At 37.6% G+C, this 18,265-nt stretch overlaps 1 long non-coding RNA gene across 1 annotated transcript in view; it reads right to left on the minus strand.

Annotated features, from left to right (window-relative positions):
- Positions 1–213: 213 nt before the first annotated feature.
- The window catches only part of LOC143656070 (uncharacterized), a 43,341-nt gene continuing 25,289 nt past the window's right edge, over positions 214–18,265 (minus strand). Inside the window, exons 2-3 of the long non-coding RNA XR_013162388.1 lie at positions 618–737; positions 214–532 (exon numbers count right to left, since the gene is read on the minus strand). This is a non-coding gene — a long non-coding RNA (uncharacterized LOC143656070). The remainder of the gene's footprint in view (positions 533–617; positions 738–18,265) is intronic.

The raw sequence follows: 18,265 nt of genomic DNA on the forward strand, positions 1-18,265 counted from the left end.
ATACTTTATTTTTACTTCAAATAAAAATATATTCTCATGTCAAATTACCTAAATCAACATGCCATGTAAAATGGAAAATAGTAATTGCTGTGGTTTGGGGACAGAGTGGGAGAGAGCATTATTTTTCACTAAATACGATTTGTTTTGGTTTGCTAAAGCTAATGAAATGCAATATACCAGAAATGGGTTGGCTTTATTAGCGTACAATGGGGATTTATTAGCTTATAAGTTTAGTGTTCTTATGCCATGAAAATGTCCAACTCAAGACATCAACGGGATGATACCTGGGCTCTGAAGACAGGCTGCCAGCATCCAGGACACCTCTGTCTCGTAGCAAGGCACATGGTTGGGATCTGCTTGTCCTTAGCTCCTGGGTTTCATTGTTTTCAGCTTCTGGCTTCAAAGGCTTCCTCTCAGTTTTCTGTGTTTTCTCTCTCAGCTTCTTTCTTGGCTTCTCTGGGCTTCTGTTTGCTTCTATGTCTCTTAGCTTCTCTGCAGGCTTTTTCTGTCTTTTATCTTCTTATAAAGGACTCTAGGAAGAGGATTAAGGTCTACTTTGAATGAGGTAGGCCACATCTCAATTGAAATAGCCTAATCAAAAGGAAGGTCTCACTCACAATAGGTCTACACCCACAGGAATGGATTAAAAGAACATGATCTTGGGCAGGCAACAGTGGCTCAGTGGCAGAGTTCTCATCTGTCACGCTGGAGACCTGGGCTCGATTTCTAGTGCCTGTCTATGCAAAAGAAAAAAAAAGAACATGATCTTTTCTGGGTTTACATACAGCTTCAAACTACTACACAATTTATACCTTTTCTGGTTTGTATTGTGAGTGTTACTTTTTCACCAAAACATATATGACTTTTCTTTAAAGTCACATGTGCCCTTAGCAGACCCCTTGCACTGAAACCATGTGACATCCTAGAAACTATGCACTTCAACTGCAGGAGGGTACAAGATTAAAATTTCCATTAATTCCAATGTGTCTGGGCCACACCTTTGTTACAGATGGAAAATTGAAAGCTCTTTTAGAAGTGTACTCTTTTGTCAGTTATTGGAGGTAGAGTCTAGAATTGATTGTGAATTTGTAAATAATAGTTGAACACAAGGATATAGATTCAGTATCCTTCCTCTTATGGGAGGGCTGGGGAATTATCCAATATGTGCCTGAGAAACAAAGGCCTATTGAGAAATACAAGCTCATGTTTTCTGATTGGGCATAAATATTACTGTTCAGTAATTCAAGACACTGCCAACAATCTTGCAATAGTAGAGTTTATTGGCTTATTTATTTTTTAGAAATGAAACTACCAAAATACAACATGCTGCAAATTTGTTTCATTTGCTCTCTTCAGTCAACTCCAGATGACTTATACGAGTGTTACACTTTTATAGACTATCAATAGATTTTTCCCATCAAAAAGCTATTTTAAGTCCTTATTGATGCTTTTTTTTTTAAATGCCCTGTCTAGCAACCAACCTATCGATGTCAGAGAATAAAAAAGAAAACACCTAGGGAAATAGAAACATGAATTTAGTGAGTACAACCATTGCTTTTGTTTAAATATGATTCACTAAATCACCTCTTGCAAAATGCAAATAAACGAAGCAATGTCTCCATTGCCCCTAGAGTACTATGTGCAATAACTGAGAAATTTCCTATAGACACTTGTGCTCTTTTCTCCTGAGTCAGTGTGGTATAAGAATTAAGCTTTGGGGCTCTGAAGTCAGATTTTAATGCTCCACTAGCTACTAGTTAATAATCTGGATTAAAAGTTAAAAATCTTACTTTTCCTCCTCAGTTTTCTCATCTGTAAAATAGGGACAACAGTCATACCTCTTTTGTAGGGTAGTTATATGGAGGAACCAAGAAAATGCATGCAAAGAGCCTTACAGTGAAGGAGCACTCAGTGAATACTAACTTTGGTGATTGTACTGTAATTCAGCAGCTTGACTTGTTGCTGTTATACTTGGGACTTTCTCTATCCAGTTACCTTCTCTATGAAGCCATTGCCTTGTTGATATGCATGCATGGACCTCCCCATGTTCCCCAGGTTTCTCTGCCTCATTCTTCCTGCCTTGGAATTTCCCCATGTTTGGTATCTGGTAATTTATGTCTGAAAACCCTGGAGGTGTTGTCTCTCTCTCTACCACCTCCTCTGCTCTGCTCTGCTACAACGACACTGCTCTTAAGCACAGGCAGAATAGAGGGAGCCAGTGGGTATCATTCAAGGGGTAAGGGAAGCCCCAAGCCATCCCCCCACCCCCACAATCATTTCTGATCTCTGGGGAAGGCCGAACATTACATCATGTGTTCAGTTAAATTTCCAGGTAAACTTATCAACAGATGAGTAAAACATGTGGAGTAAAGATGAATAATAGGGGGAACAAATGTTAAAATAAATTTAGATTGAAATGCTGGTGATCGATGAGGGGGAGGGGTGGAGGGTATGGTATGTATGAATTTTTTTCTGTTTTCATTTTATTTCTTTTTCTGAATAGATGCAAGTGTTTCAAGAAATGATCATGATGATGAATATGCAACTATGTGATGATATTGTGAATTACTGATTATATATGTAGACCGGAATGATCAAAAGTTAAGAACGTTTGCGTTTGTTTGGTGTTTTTTGGTATTTAAAAAAAATTTTTTTAATTAATAAAAATGAATAAATAAATTTCCAGGTAAAGAGAAAAGAATGAACAGGAAAAAGGAAGCAGAATTAAAACTTTCCTGAAAAGAAACAGAACATGATCTTAATTTATTTTAGTTTACCTCAGACTCAGGATTAAGATTTAATGGGAAAACATGGTGGTTTCCTGTGGGTTATTGCTTTTTTTTTTTATTGTATAATATAACATACATACAAAGCAAAGCAAGAAAAAAGTAACAGTTTTCAAAGCACTCTTCAACAGGCAGTTACAGGACAAATCCCAGAGTTTGTCATGGGGTACGATACCATCATCTCAGATTTTTCCTTCTAGCTGCCCCAGAACATTGGAGGCTAAAAGGAATGAATACTTTTTTTATCATCACAATTGACTTTTTTTCTATTTTTTGTGAAAAATTATATACAAAAAAGCAATAAATTTCAAAGCACAGTACAACAATTAGTTGTAGGACAGATTTCAGAGCATTGTAGGGGTTACAGTTGCTCAATTTTAGGTTTCTACTTCTAGCTGCTCTAAGATACTGTAGACTAAAAGAAATATCAGTATAATGATTCAGCAATCATACTCATTTGTTAAAACCTATCTTCTCTGTATAACTCCACCATCACTTTTGATCTTTCTCCCACTCTTTAGGGTATTTGGGCTATGCCTGTTCTAACTTTTTCACGTTGGAAAGGGCTGTCAATAATATGGGGTAGGGAGATGGAACTAGCTAATGTTCTGGAGAGGCTGGGCCCTTTAGGTTTCAGGATTTATCTGGTCCAGGGACTCATCTGGAGGTTGTAGTTTTCTGAAAAGTTATCCTAGTGTGTGGAGCCTTTGTAGAATCTTATATATTGCCCTAGATGTTCTTTATGATTGGCTGGAATGGTTTTGGTTGGGATTTGGCAAGTTATGATAGGTAGCAATGTCTAACTGAAGCTTACATAAGAGTGACCTCCCGAATAGCCTCGCAACTCTATTTGAACTCTCAGCCACTGCTACCTTATTCATTACACTTCTTTTCCCCTTTTTGGTCAGGATGGAATTGTTGAACCCATAGTGCCAGGATCAGACTCATCCCTGGGAGTCATCTCCCATGCTGTCAGGGACACTTTCACCCCTGGATGTCATGTCCCACGTAGTGGGGAGGGCAATGATTTCACTTGCAGAGTGGGGCTTAGAGAGTGCGAGGTGCCTATGGATTATTTTAAAAAAAAACAATTCCACGGAGTTGTTTCAAGATCTCATCAAAGAGTAGACATGTGGATTACTGTTTTTTTCTTCTGCCTATCCAAATCTAATCCATCAGTCAAGACTACTCCACAAATATTTCATCCAGAAATGAATGCTTCCTTCTTTAAATGCCCACAATGCTTTGTAACTTTATTCTAGCCCTTATTAATTCCTGCCTTATTTAAGGTTAGTTATGTCTTACAGCTCCAGGTGACCATGCTGTAGCTTTTCCCCTGGACTGTCAGAAACCTGAGATCAGGGCCCACCTTCTCTACCTTTATATTGCTCATCCTCATTGTAATCGATGTTTATTTTCATGTTGTGTCATCCTTATTATTCCAGCCTGCATCGATAGCCCTATTTGCTGTGTGAGCAACAACCATCAGAGACCCAAACTTACAGTAACTTAGACACGGTGACATTATTTCATCTCAGCCTCACAAACCATGACATAAACCAAGGAATAATCAATGGCAGTTTTTTAATGGCACAAATAAAAATGAATTACCTGCCCCTAAGCATAGGAAAACAATTATAGCTGGGACTCTTATTAAACATGGTGATATTTAATAAAGTGACACAGGAAATATCATGATGCTACAGAAATGGATGGTCTATTAGCTCCAATCAGGAAGTGACTTTTTCCACTCAAAGGGGTTGGAAATCCTATGAATGATCAAAGCCTTTAACACTATAGCCTCTTATCTCCAAAATACTAATACTCACAGAGGGAATACAGCAGTCCAATTGAAATCTTCTTAGAGCCACAAAACTCAGGAATCTATACGAACATAGGAGGCATAATGGAGTCATATCAAAGGGAAACAAGGTCTTCTAAAGCATGTATCTGATGTGCTCAGAGTCGGTAACTTCAGAGCCAGAAACATTATTATCTTTGTTTTCTTTTCTTCAGCTTAAATCTACCCCAAAGATTATATCTTTCAGAACTGAAGAGACATGGCCTCTTAGATCTATTCTAGCACCTTTTCCCTAGAGTATCTGGAAGATTTACAAGGCTCCCCAGAAATGGGGTCAAGTCCTCAGTTCTCTAATGGTTAACCTCTGACATCTTCATGAAATCCACATGGTCCCTTGAAGTCTGACTACCCCAAATCAAGGACCTAAGCCCCTGTTGCCTAGGAGCTCCTACAACCATTTACCCTGGAGAATCTGGTTCCCTCCCAGGACACTGGGAGGGATCAGGGCAAGGGTTCCAGTTATTTTCTGGAGGGTCCAGCTTGCAGACCCTTCTTAATATCTGGGAACCCCCCACACTCACCTGCCCTCAAGGGACCCCTTCTTTGCCACTCCTTTCCAGAATACCCAACACCATCTCTTTGGTGAGTTTAAGATTTTATAAAACACTGGAGGAGCTTTTGCCCTCAAGCAGCTTCTCCACTCTGCCCTGCAAAAGTCCCCAAGGTAAAGAAATGCCAATAGCCTTATTTCCACATATGAAACAAGGAAGTTGGAGGGAAAATCCATACCAATTAATATTTTAATCCTTTGATCTGCCAGAAAATAAAAATTATGTAAGAAAGGCATAAGCAGGATGCTGATACCCCAGGGCCATAGGTCTTTATCAGATGAAAGCAAGATGGACATACAGCAAAGAAACCAGTTTGGACCAGAATTTGTTTGCTTAATGGTTATCTCCAAGTTAAGAGGAAAGAAAGAAAGGAAAATGGCAGAACCCACTGCTTACCCTTCTTTTTTGATTTGAAGTCTATATATATGAAGGGTGAATGCATTTTAATTCATTGTCCACAACAATTTTATCATCTTCATAAAACCCAACTTAAAGAACCCTTTCAAAATGTATCAGGAATAGACACCCAATTTGGATGTGCCCTCTTGAACACCAGGGTCAAAACGGTCGACAAAACCAGATAAGCATCTTCCCCTGAGAGAACTGGCTTAACCCCAGATAATTTCCATCTGGATGTGCAGAATATGAAAAAGGAATCCAGGAGTCCTCGTGAAACTTTTGCACAGCATAGATGATTTGAAAACTGGCAGATGCTTTTATCCAATTGATTACATACTTGGTTACTGAAGAAATGGAAATTCTGGAAGTGGGCCAGCCATACTTAATCTAAAGATTTGTGCTTTCCAAAGAGGAGTGACCAGAAGCCAAGCTTATCTTTCCCATCACAAATATGGTCTATACAATGCAGAAATTTTCCAACCGTAATATACAGTTCCTAAAGTTTTCATTTTTTCTTTTATTCTTAGTTGCTAGCCAAACAGTCCTAAATGAAACGACAGAAAATCTTAAGTGTGGTGAACAGGCAGCCAGCCAATCTGTACACACATGGGGAAATAATTTATATCTTTATATCACACAAATAATCAAGTAATATGTGCTTAATGCTAAGCAAACAAAAAATCCTAGAAATTGAATAGAGAAGCTAGTAGTAGAAATTAAGAATTGCCCATAAACCTATCACCTAGATAAACCTAACACCTAATAATAACCACTACTAACATTTTAGTATATATTTTTCTAGATTTTTTTCATATACACACATAAGTAGAATACATGTTTCTCAAGAAAGGAGACATTGTGCATTTTATTTTATAAACTATTTTTCATTTAGGAATATATTTCTACATAAAGAAATAAACTTCTACTTAATAATTTTAATGTCTTCATAGCATTCCATTGTACCAGAATTATTTTATCCATCAATGTAGTTTTTCTCCAGTTTTGGGGTTTTTTTTTTGACATTATAAATAATACTACAATGAATGAATATACTCTAAATGCAATTCTGGCCATTCTCTTAGGACAGATTCCTTAAAAAAGAATTTGAGGTCAAAGCTGTTTAAATTTCACAGGTTGTATTGATGTGTGTTACTAAATTGCCCTTCAGAAGAGCTATTCCAATTTATACTTCCACCTGCATTGTGTGGGTGAATGTCCAAAATATTAATCTCAATACTATGCAATAAACTAACTGACAGACCTAACTTTTCTTTGTGACTGGCAAGAATCTGAAGCCCTTATAACATGTTGTCCATCATTTTGCACATAAACAAGCCTATGTAACAAAATGCTTATGTTGATTGATACTATATACATTTCACCTCCTGTGCAGCACCCCCATCCCTACCCCAACCAACAATCCCCCAGGGGGTTCTCATGAAGCAGCAACTCCTAAATCACATTATGCTTAAAAATCCAATCAAGTCGCCATCTGAGTCTCATGTTCTTCAATGACTAGATGCCCTTTAAGGTCCTTCTTGTTCCAAAAACCTATAGTTCTACTCCACAGAGGGAGAGAAAAAGGCCGAGGCCCCTTGGCCAGGAGCGGAAGGTTCTTAAATCTGGTGCAGCCTCCTCCAGCTGTCCCTCTCCCACTTTCCTTCAGGGGCATCTTCATGCTGGCTGTGCTATTTCCTGAGCAAACCAGGCCATTCCTAAATTCTGTCATGTCCATTATCCCCACTATCTAATAATACCACCCTTCTGTTCTTCCTCATCTGGAAAATTCTACTCATCCTTTAAGATCTACCCCCATTAGCACCTTCTCTGTGAAGCCTTTCTGAACTACCTCAAGAGGGGTCACTTTGTTTATACCATTTTATAGCACAACACTTTATGCAATGATCTTGTTCATATCTTTCTCTTGCATGAGACCAGGTGCTCTTTGTATCTCCTGGGTTGGGACCTGTGGTGTACATATTGAAGATTCTTAATAAGTACTTAATAAATATATGAATGATTGAATAAATGAGCAGATACAATTCTTCTGAGTTCCTCTGTGACATTGCCTCAGAGCTATAAAGATGAACTCAAACTTATATCAGCATGAACACTGTCACATTGCATGTCTAGGGGTCAAGATCTCTCCAGGGGCTTACCTCAGATCCAGGCTCCTCTCAATAACATGTTCTTCCCTCTTTCTGATTAATAAGCTCCCACTACCAGTTCTCATTCTTGGTATAAGAAAGGTGATTCAATGCAGTCCATACATACATGCTATGGGACTATCCAGGTATTTCCAGCTATCCATAATATACGAAGGTGGGATACCAGTGGAGAAAAGGAAAGATTACAGGAATTCTGGTTGAACAAGCCGGGCTGGTAAGTGCAAAGGAGACAGGATCTTTGCATTCCCTTCCAGCAAGGACTACAGCATGACAGGGAAAATAAATGAGGAGAGATTAAGGGGGGAGGGGGGGCAGGGGATGCATTTCCACTGCTATCAATTTTATCATGTAGGACTCAGGTTAAGGACACAATATAAATTACCCTCAAGCAATGTGAACATCTTGCTTGATGTAGGAAGTAAAGTAAGCTTTAGAAGTGCTAACACTGCATAACACAGCTCCCCAAAACACTCCCCTCCCACTATCTTCATGCAACAAAACAGAATCCCAGCTGTGTTTCAAAATCTCTTCTAACAAAAGACGTGTTTATCTACTTGCCCTGAAATTGCAGCACCATAGCAAGCCACTGCAGAGTCTCCATGATCAGCAAGTCCAGACTATGATAGTTGTCATTCCAGGAGTTAGGATTCTTCATTCAAACTTCCTCTAGACCAGTACTGGAATTAGCCCAGCACTGTGAGTCAGTGAAATACAGTGTTTAAAAGGAGGGACTCAAACAGAACTTGCACACGAATGGATGTTCATAGCATTATTAACAATAGCCAAAAAGTGGAAGCAACCACAGTATGAACCAACAGATGGATAAACAAAATGTGGTATGCACATACAATGAGATTTTTCAGGGGTAAAAAGGAATGAAAGTCTGATACATGAGACTTCGTGGATGAGCCTTAAAGAGAACATGTTGAGTGAGATAAGTGAAACACAAGAGGAAAAATATTATATGATATCATATATGAAATCTCTAGAATGTGCAAATGCATGGAGACAGAAAGTAGATTACAGGTTACCAGGGGCCAATGGGGAGGAAAGTGGGGAGTTAGTGCTTAATGGGTACATAGTTTCTGCTTGGGGTAATAAAAGATTTTCAGTAATGGACGATGGTGATGGCAGCACAACATTTCAACTATAAATTTGCATAGTATATAAATTCAAATATACACTGAATTGTATACTTGAAAGTGGTAAGAATTTGAGTTGTATATATGTTACCACAATGAAAAGGCGTCTTGCTGTTGTTGTTGTTTTAGAAATAAAGGGAAGACTCCTCCAATGAGCTGATACTCCTAGGCTCAAATTCCAGCTCTGCCGTTTTCAATCTGTGTAACCCTGGGCAAACTGCTTAATCTTTCTTAAGCTTTTGTTACCTCTTCTATAAAATCTCCCACCTCTCAATGTTTACAAGCTTGTTCTCAAAAGCCACCTGTTCAGAAGGACATTCCTAGAAAACCCTGTCTAAAATGCTTCTTCCTGTCACTCTCCATCTCCTTCTATAGCTTTGCTTTTCCTCCTAGTTTTTATCACCAGCAATAGTCTATAATACACTTCGGTCATTGTCTCCCATTATTCTAGTTTGCTAGCTGCTGGAATGCAATATACCCGAAACGGAATGGCTTTTAACAAGGGGAATTTAATAAGTTGCTACTTTACGGTTCTAAAGCCAAGAAAATGTCCCAATCAAAACAAGTCTATAGAAATGTACAATTTAAGGCAACCAGGGGAAGATACCTTGGTTCAAGAAGGCCAATGACATTCAGTGTTTCTCTCTCAGCTGGAAGGGTACATGGCAAACATGGCGGCAGCTGCTGGCTTTCACATGCTCTACCAAAAAAGGGACTCTCTCCAAAATGTTTCCTCTTTTAAAGGATTCCAGCAAGCAACTCCACCTTCAGTGGGTGGAGACAAGCCTCCATGGAAATATCTAATCAAAAGTTACCACCCACAATTGGGTGGGTCACATCTTCATGGAAACAATCAAAATGCTCCCACCCAGCAATATTGAATGAGGATCAAAGGGCATGGCTTTTCTGGGATCAACCACAGATTCAGACCAACACACCCATTATTATCATGATCTATCTATATATAGATGTATACATAAATTGTATGTACGCTCAGTTATTGTACCCCATTAGTAGGTAAGCTCCAAGAAAGCCAGATCTTTGTCTCATTCACTTTTGTATACTTAGAAGAGTAGCCAGTACATATTAGGGAATTAATCAATATTTGTTGACTGAGCAGATGAGATTATTAACCGTAACTATCATTAGATTGGTATAAGGATTAAATTAACAATGCACAAAAAATTTTGAGCAAATTGCTTAGCATATTAGATACATACAATATATGGTAGCTATAATAATAATAACAATAACAAACATCCTTATTACCAGTCATTTTTAAAAATCCAATAGTGAAAATATGAGTTGACATGGTCTTGTTTTATGCTCTTTAATAAAAATAATCCCGTTCCTCCCAGGGAAGAATTCAGGTAGCTTGCAAAATATATAAAACCAGCTGTACCGACATAACATACCATTCTAGGCAATTTTTACAGTTGTTAATAAAATTTTAATGCTTTATTTACTTATTTTCATATTTCATGGCAAACACAATTAACAATCACAGTCTTTTCATGGACAACACATAATGAGTTCAGTGATCAGTCTTTGGAGAAAGAAGCATGCAGCTGACCTTAACAAGATCACAGGTAGAGGTCTGGTGTCAGCCCCCTGGTATGAGTGCTGTTGCTGAGTTGTATTCGTGTGTCATTCTCTGCCCTTGTGGGCTTTGTATCTGTATCTGCAGAAAACAGCTCTTGTAAAATACAGTGGTTGTTTCGACTTGTGATATGAAATAAACTTTTCCATCATAAACATTTTAATGGCTCTTTGATATCATGCATTGCAGAGCTCACACCTGTAACAATTACCTCCTGTTTCTCCTTCTAGATTTTCGCTTCTGTGCTCCCGTGTAACCAGGTTAGTTCTTTTGCCTTCTCATTTCTATTCATTCTTCTCTTTCCGCAGTGGTCTTTGTCCATATTGGCTATCTTGATCTCTGCTTGGTTATTGCGTTTGCATTTCTGATAAGGTTCCCAGAGTCCTTACTCATGATTCAGTTTTTACGCTTCTTAAATTATTTAATTAAACAAATAAATGTTCAAAAACCTCATAAAACTTTTGATTAAATTAACAAAAGCTCAGATAAGGGTCCTTGACTGAATTAACAAATACACAGAAGTGCTTTTTTTTATTAGAGAACTTGTAGGTTTACAGAAAAATCATGCAGAAATACAGAGTTCCCATATATCTCCCCATTACTAACACTTTGCATTAGTGTACTACTTTTGTCACAACTGATGAAAGAATGTTATTATAATTATACTGATAAGTATAGTCCATCATTTACATTAGGGTTCACTGTGTTGTACAGTCCTTTTTTTTTTTTTTTACAAATTTTATTCTAGTAACACCTACAATTTCTCCTTTTAAACATATTCAAATACAAAATTCAGTGGTGATAATTGCACTCATCACCATCAATTAACAAAATCTTCCCATCATTCCAAACAGAAATTCTGTACAAATTAAGTATTAACTCACTATTTCTTACCATTGGATGAGATCATACAGTATTTGTCCTTTTGTGACTGGCATATTTCATTCAACATGGTGTCTTCAAGATTCATCTATGTTGTAGCCTTATCAGAACCTCATTCCTTCCCACAACTGACTAATATCACATTGTCTGTATATGCCATATTTTATTTATCATGCATCTGTTGATGGACACTTGGGTTGTTTTCTTCTTTAGGCTTCCATGAATAATGCCACAATGAACATCAGTGTGCAAATGTCTGTTCAAGTCCCTGCTTTCCATTCTTTGGTTTATCCATCTGCTGGTGAACCTGGAAGGGGATTGCCAAGTCATACGGCAATTCCATATGTAACTGTCTGAGGAACCAACTAGCTGTTTCCCACAGTGGCTGCACCACTTTAACAATGAACATGCATTCCTGTTTTAGTCTGCCAAAGCTGCCAGAATGCAACATACTGGAGTTGGATTGTCTTTTAATAAAAAGGGATTTTTTTTTTTAGTTAAAAGTGTGTAGTTCTACCATAAGTACATGGAACTTGAGTAGGACATGAGATTTTGTTGCTTTGTCCAGAGTGAATCTCTGATAAATCCCAGAGTGATTTGAACAGTGAATAAAAAAGTATTTGCAAAGTCCCCTTTGGAGAATGGTGAGAAAGGGGGAAGATTCAACTTCCCCAAGTTGAATTCTTGATATTCTCACAAGCAGTGTGGACAACCCAAGCTATAGGCTGAGCCCCCAGTCTTGGGGTTTGTTCATATGAAACTTAACCCCACAAAGGATAGGTCAAGCCTACTTAAAATTAGGCCTAAGAGTCACCCCCAAGAGAACCTCTTTTGTTGCTCAGATGTGGCCTCTCTCTCCAGCAAACACAACAAGCAAACTCACCACCCTTCCCCTGTCTACGTGGGACATGACTCCCAGGGGTGTGAACCTTCCTGGCAACATGGGATAGAAATCCTGGAATGAGCTGAGACTCAGCATCAGGGGATCAAGAAAACCTTCTCGACCAAAAGGGGAAAGAGTGAAATGAGACAAAATAAAGTGTCAATGGCTGAGAGATTCCAAAGAGTCGAGAAGTTATCCTGGAGGTTATTCTTATGCATTAAATAGATATCACCTTGTTAGTCAAGATGTAGTGGAGAGGCTGGAGGGAACTGCCTGAAAATGTGGAGCTGTGTTCCAGTAGCCATGTTTCTTGAAGATAATTGTAAAATGATATAGCTTTCACAATGTGACTGTGTGATTGTGAAAAAAACCTTGTGTCTGATGCTCCTTTTATCTACCTTGTCAACAGATGAGTAAAACATATGGAATAAAGATGAATAATAGGGGGAAAAATGTTAAAATAAATTTAGATTGAAATGCTGGTGATCGGTGAGGGGGAGGGGTGGGAGGTATGGTAGGTCTGAATTTTTTTCTGTTTTCTTTTTATTTCTTTTTCTGAATAGATGCAAATGTTCCAAGAAATGATCATGATGATGAATATGCAACTATGTGATGATATTGTGAATTACTGATTATATGTGTAGAACAGAATGATCAAAAGTTATGAATGTTTGCGTTCGTTTGGTGTTTTTTGGTATTTTAAAAAAAATTAAACATTAATTTTAAAAAAATGACCAAAAAAAAAGTGTATACATCTTCAGAGCATAGGCAGCTAACTTTTATCTGAGGTTCTCTGTTACATGAGAAGGCACATGGCGGTGTCTGCTGGCCACCTCTCTTGGCTGCTGCATCCCAATGGCCTTCCCTAGGTGATTCTTTTCTGCATCTCCAAATGTCTGGGCCAGGCTGCAAGTGCTGAGATGGAGTATGCTGAGCTGCTTGGGCTGCTCTGCATTGAGTTCTCTTTTGACCTCTCTCTTTTCAGTCTCCAGCTAATTAAATTAAACATCACTCATTGCGGAAGGCAGTCCCCTTAGCGGACTGCAGATACAATCAGGCTTAGTTGAATTTCACCTGCTAATAATTCCAGTGCACAGCAACGGGACTCGGCATCATCAACTGGCCAGGTTGACACCTGAACCTAAATACCACAGTTCCTATTTCTCTATATCCTCTCCCAGACTTCATTTTTCAGTGTTTTAATAGTAGTCATTCTAGTGGTCATGAAATGATATCTCATTGAGGGTTCTGATCTGCATTTCCCTAACGGCAAGTGATATCAAGGATCTTTTCATATGCGTTTTGGTTATTTATATATAAGTACCACCTGATCATGGTGTACAATTCCTTTAATGTGCTGTTGTACTTTGCTAGTATTTTCTTGAGGATTTTTGCACTTACAAATAATATTGGTCTGTAATGTTCTTTCCTTGTGGTTTATTTACCTGGCTTTGGTGTTATGGTGATATTGGCTTCATAGTATGAGTTAGGGAATGTCTCGTCCTCTTCAATTTTTTGGAAGAGTTTGAGCAGAATTAGTATTAATTCTTCCTGGAGTGTGTGGTAAAATTTGCCAGTGAAGCCATTTAATCCCAGGCTTTACTTTTCTAGGAGGTTTTTTACTACTGATTTAATCTCTTTGCTTGCTATTGTCAAGTTGAAATCTTCTATTTGCATTAGTGGAGGTAATTTGTATATTTTTAGCCATTTGTACATTTCATCTAAATTTTTTAATTTTTTTGGTGCATGGTTGCTCATAGCATCCTCTTATAATCCTTTTTATTTCTGTATTCATTTCTGAATGCAGTTATTTGTGACCTCTCTTTTTCTAAAGAAATTTGGTTTTTTGATTCTATTGTGTGTGTGTTTTTTTTAATTCTCTATTTCATTTATCTCTGTTTTGATGTTTGTTATTTCCTTCCTTCTCCTATTCGGTATTTAGTTTGCTCATTTTTGTCTAGATCCTCCAATTGTGAAGCTAGGTATTTGATTAAATATTTCTTCTTTTTAATCTAAGCATGCAGAACTATAAATTTCCCTCTAAGATGCCTTAGATGCATCTCAGAAGTTTTCATATGTTGTGTTTTCATTTTTATTTGCCTCAAGATATTTTCTAATTTCTCCTTTAACCCACTGGTCATTTAAGATTGCGTAAATTTTCACACATTTGTGCAATTGCCAGGTCTCCCTCTTATTAATTTCCAGCTTCATTCCATTGTGATCACAGAAGATTCATTGTATAATTTCAATATTTTTAATGTATTTAGACCTGTTTGTAACCTAATATATGGTCTATCCTGGCGAATGACCCACTGGCAATAGAGATGAATGTGTATTTTCTCGTGGTTGGGTGAAGTCTTCTACATATGTCTGTTAGACCTAGTTGGGTTTAGAGTATTGGGCATGTCTTCTATTTCCATGCTGATCTCCTGTCTAGATGTTCTATCCATTATTGAAAGTGGTACATTGAAGTCTCCTACTACTAATATAGAACCACCTATTTCTCCCTTCAAATCTGTCAGTATTTGCTTCATATATTTTGAGGCTCACGCCATTAGATGCCTATATAATTATAATTGTTATGTCTTCTAGTTGAATTGGTCCTTTTATCAGTATGTAATACCCTTCTTTGTTCCTTGTAACAATTTTTTAATATAAGTCTATTTTATTGATACTGGTATAGCTACCCCAACTCTTTTTTGTTCCTGGTTGCATAGTATATTTTTTCCTTTCTTACACTATCAGCCAACTTGTGTCTTTGAATTACAAACGAGTCTCTTGTAAACAGTGCTCCATTTGGGTCATCCTTTTCTTGCCATTCTAATACTCTTTGCTTTTTGACTGGAAAACTTAATTCACTTACATTTAAGGTAACTACTCATTAATGCAGGACTTTCTTCCACCATTTTGGTATATGGTCTTTCTAACTCTTTTTTACCTTTGCTGTCCCTCGATTCTTCCATTAATGTCTATTTTCAAATTCCTTTGACTTTTTATATTGTACTGTTTTGAGTTCCTTCTCATTTATTTTTCTATATAAATTTCATATATTTTCAAATCACATTTGATCTGATACCAATTTAACTTCTAAAGCACACATATAACACTATTCCTTTACTCTTCTATTAACCCACTTTTTTGATACACTTGTTATAAGTTATATCTTTATCAATTGTATATCCATAACAATAGATTTATCCTTATGCTTATGCATTTTCACTTCAGAACCTGTAAGAAGTAAAAAATTGAGTTACACACTGTGCCGGTTTGAAAGTATTATGTACCCCAGAAAAGCCATGTTTTAATCCTGCTCTAATCTTACAGAGGAACCATTTCTTTTCATCCTGATTCAATACTGTAGGGCAGAAACTTTTGATTAGATTACCTCCATGCAGATGTGACAGGCCCAATTGTGGCTGTGATCTTTCGATTAGATGGAGATATGACTCCGCCCATTCAAGGTGGATCTTGTTTAGTTTACTGGAGTCTTTTGAAAGAGGAAACATTTTGGAGAAAGCTCAGAGCTTATGTAGATGTTTGGAGATTGAGGTAGAAATAGTGCAGATGCTAAGCAAGGACTCACAGAAATAGCCAGAATCTGAAGAGAAGATATCTTCAGCCCTGGCAGATGCTAAGCTAAAAGATGAAACCCAGAGTTTTGTCCCAAAGCCCCTAAGTGAATGCCCATAAGATGCTTAGAGAGGAACAACGGAACTGGGAACAAGGATCAGCAGACTCCAGCCTCATGTCTTTCCAGATCACATTTTAGCCAAAGTATCTGTTCCTGGATGCCTTAGTTTGGACATTTTTATAGCTTTAGAACTGTAAACTTGTAACTTATTACTTTTTCTTTTCAAATCCACTCTATTTCTGGTATATTGCATTCCAGCGGCTTCAACAAACTAATATGCACACCAAAAATACAGTACACTAGTACTGACATTTATAATTATCCACACGGTTATCTATACTGGAGTCCTTTATTTCTTTATGCCAGTTTGAGCCATCATGTAATATTCTTTCCTTTTGACCTGAATAATTCCCTATAGCATTGCTTAGAGTGCTAGTCTAGTGGTGAGAACTCCCTTAGCTTTTGTTTTTCTGGGTATGCCTTTAACTCTTCCTCAATTTTGAAAGAAATTGGATATAAAATTCTTATTTGGCACTTGTTTTCTTTCAGCACTTTAGGTATTTTACCTCACTGCCTTTTTGCCTCAGTGGTTTTTGATGAGAAATTCAAACTTAATCTTATTGAGACTTCCTTGTACATAATATGTTGCCTTTCTTTTGCAGCTTTCAGAAATCTCTCCTTCTCCTTGTCATTTCACAGTTTGACTGCCATTATATCTGATATGTCTGAGAGTGTTTCTCTTCAAATTTATCCTGTTTGGGGTTCATTGTGATTCTTGAATGTGCATATTCATATCTTTCATTGAACATGGGAATTTTCTACCTTTTTTACCTGAATATCCTTCTACCTCTTTCTTTTTTCTCCTTCTGAGACTCTTACAAGGTGTGTATTGGTGCACTTGATGATATCACACATATCTCTTAGACTCTGTCCACTTTTAAATTCTTTCTTGTTTCTGTCTGTCAGCCTTAATCATTTGAACTGTCTTTTCTTCAAATTCATTAATCTTTCCTCTGTTATCTCCAATCTGTTGCTGAAACCTTTTAGGAAATTTTTCATTCCATTTATTTTGGTTTTCAACTCCAGTATCTGCTTGGTTCCTTTTTAAATTTTCTGTCTTTATTGAGATTCTCATATTGTTCATTCATTGTTTTCCTGATATCCTTTCGTTCTTTTTGCATTTTCCTTTATCTCCTTAAGCATATTGAGGATCATTTGTTATAGTCTTTTTCTGATATATTCAAAGTCTATTCTTCTTCATTGCTGGTTTCTAGATTTTTCCCCTGATCCTTTAGATGTCTTTGTTTGTCTTGTAATCTTTTTTGCACACAGTACATTTTAATATTGCAAAGTGTTAATTCTGGAATTTTGTCCCTGAGTGACTGTTCCTTAAGTTTATATCCAGACAGAGATATTTTCTTGATGCCAGGAGCTAACAAGAAACAAACCAACCAATGCAAAAACAAACCTTTCACAATCTTTGCAAATTGGTTCTGCATTGGCCAGTACTCTCCTTCAGTGTTTAGCCCTCCTATCAAGAAGATCATCCCAAGGCAAATGCAAAGTGCAGGCTCCTCTCCATCTTTCCTGAGCTTGTGTCTTTTCCTGAAATTGTGCTTGCTTATGGCCTTAGAAATTTCCCTATTTACAGCACTCTGAATGCCCTCTCCACTCTCTATGAAATAGAGGATTTCCTTCCTCTCTTGGGTGCTCTGTTATAGCAGGCCATCTTTTAATCCAGAATGCTTTGACTAAATTGTTTCTTACACCATTTTTGCTGTTGCAAGCTACTTTTGCCTGCAGGGAAAGTTCTGGATAGGCAAGCTAAGATAAATTTACTAGTTCAACCTTTCAGTCTGCCACACAACTGATTGTCATCCATATACAGGCATTGTAAGCATACACATAGGCATTACCCTGCTCCACCTGAAACTGGGCCAGAGAACCAGAATGGGAGCACTGGCTGACTCCACGCTGCACTGGGGAGGAATTGGGGCGGAGACCAGCAAGGATGCTGCAAACTTCTCCCACCTCTTTTTAAGCAGCGTTTTCTTGAATCTGCACTTGCCCAGTTACTGGAACCCTGAAACTATTTTCAGGAGTTTCTAAGCAAGATGTCTTTGCCAGGTTTTGCTGGTTGTTCAAAGATTCTGTAGGGGAATGGGAGAATCGCACCCTGGAGCATCTTATGCCACCAAATAGGTCAACCAGACTGCTTTTACTTCTAGTGAACAATTTTGTGCTCAGTATTAAGTTCACAATAGGTGTCATGTTAAACATTATACATTGTAGAAATTCTAAGCTTAAGTCTAAAAGATTAGGTGTTAAATCCTCAGGGAAAAAATGCTTATAAACTGTCACA

The sequence above is a fragment of the Tamandua tetradactyla genome, chromosome 14 (assembly GCF_023851605.1).
Source record: "Tamandua tetradactyla isolate mTamTet1 chromosome 14, mTamTet1.pri, whole genome shotgun sequence".
Lineage (NCBI taxonomy): Eukaryota > Metazoa > Chordata > Mammalia > Pilosa > Myrmecophagidae > Tamandua > Tamandua tetradactyla.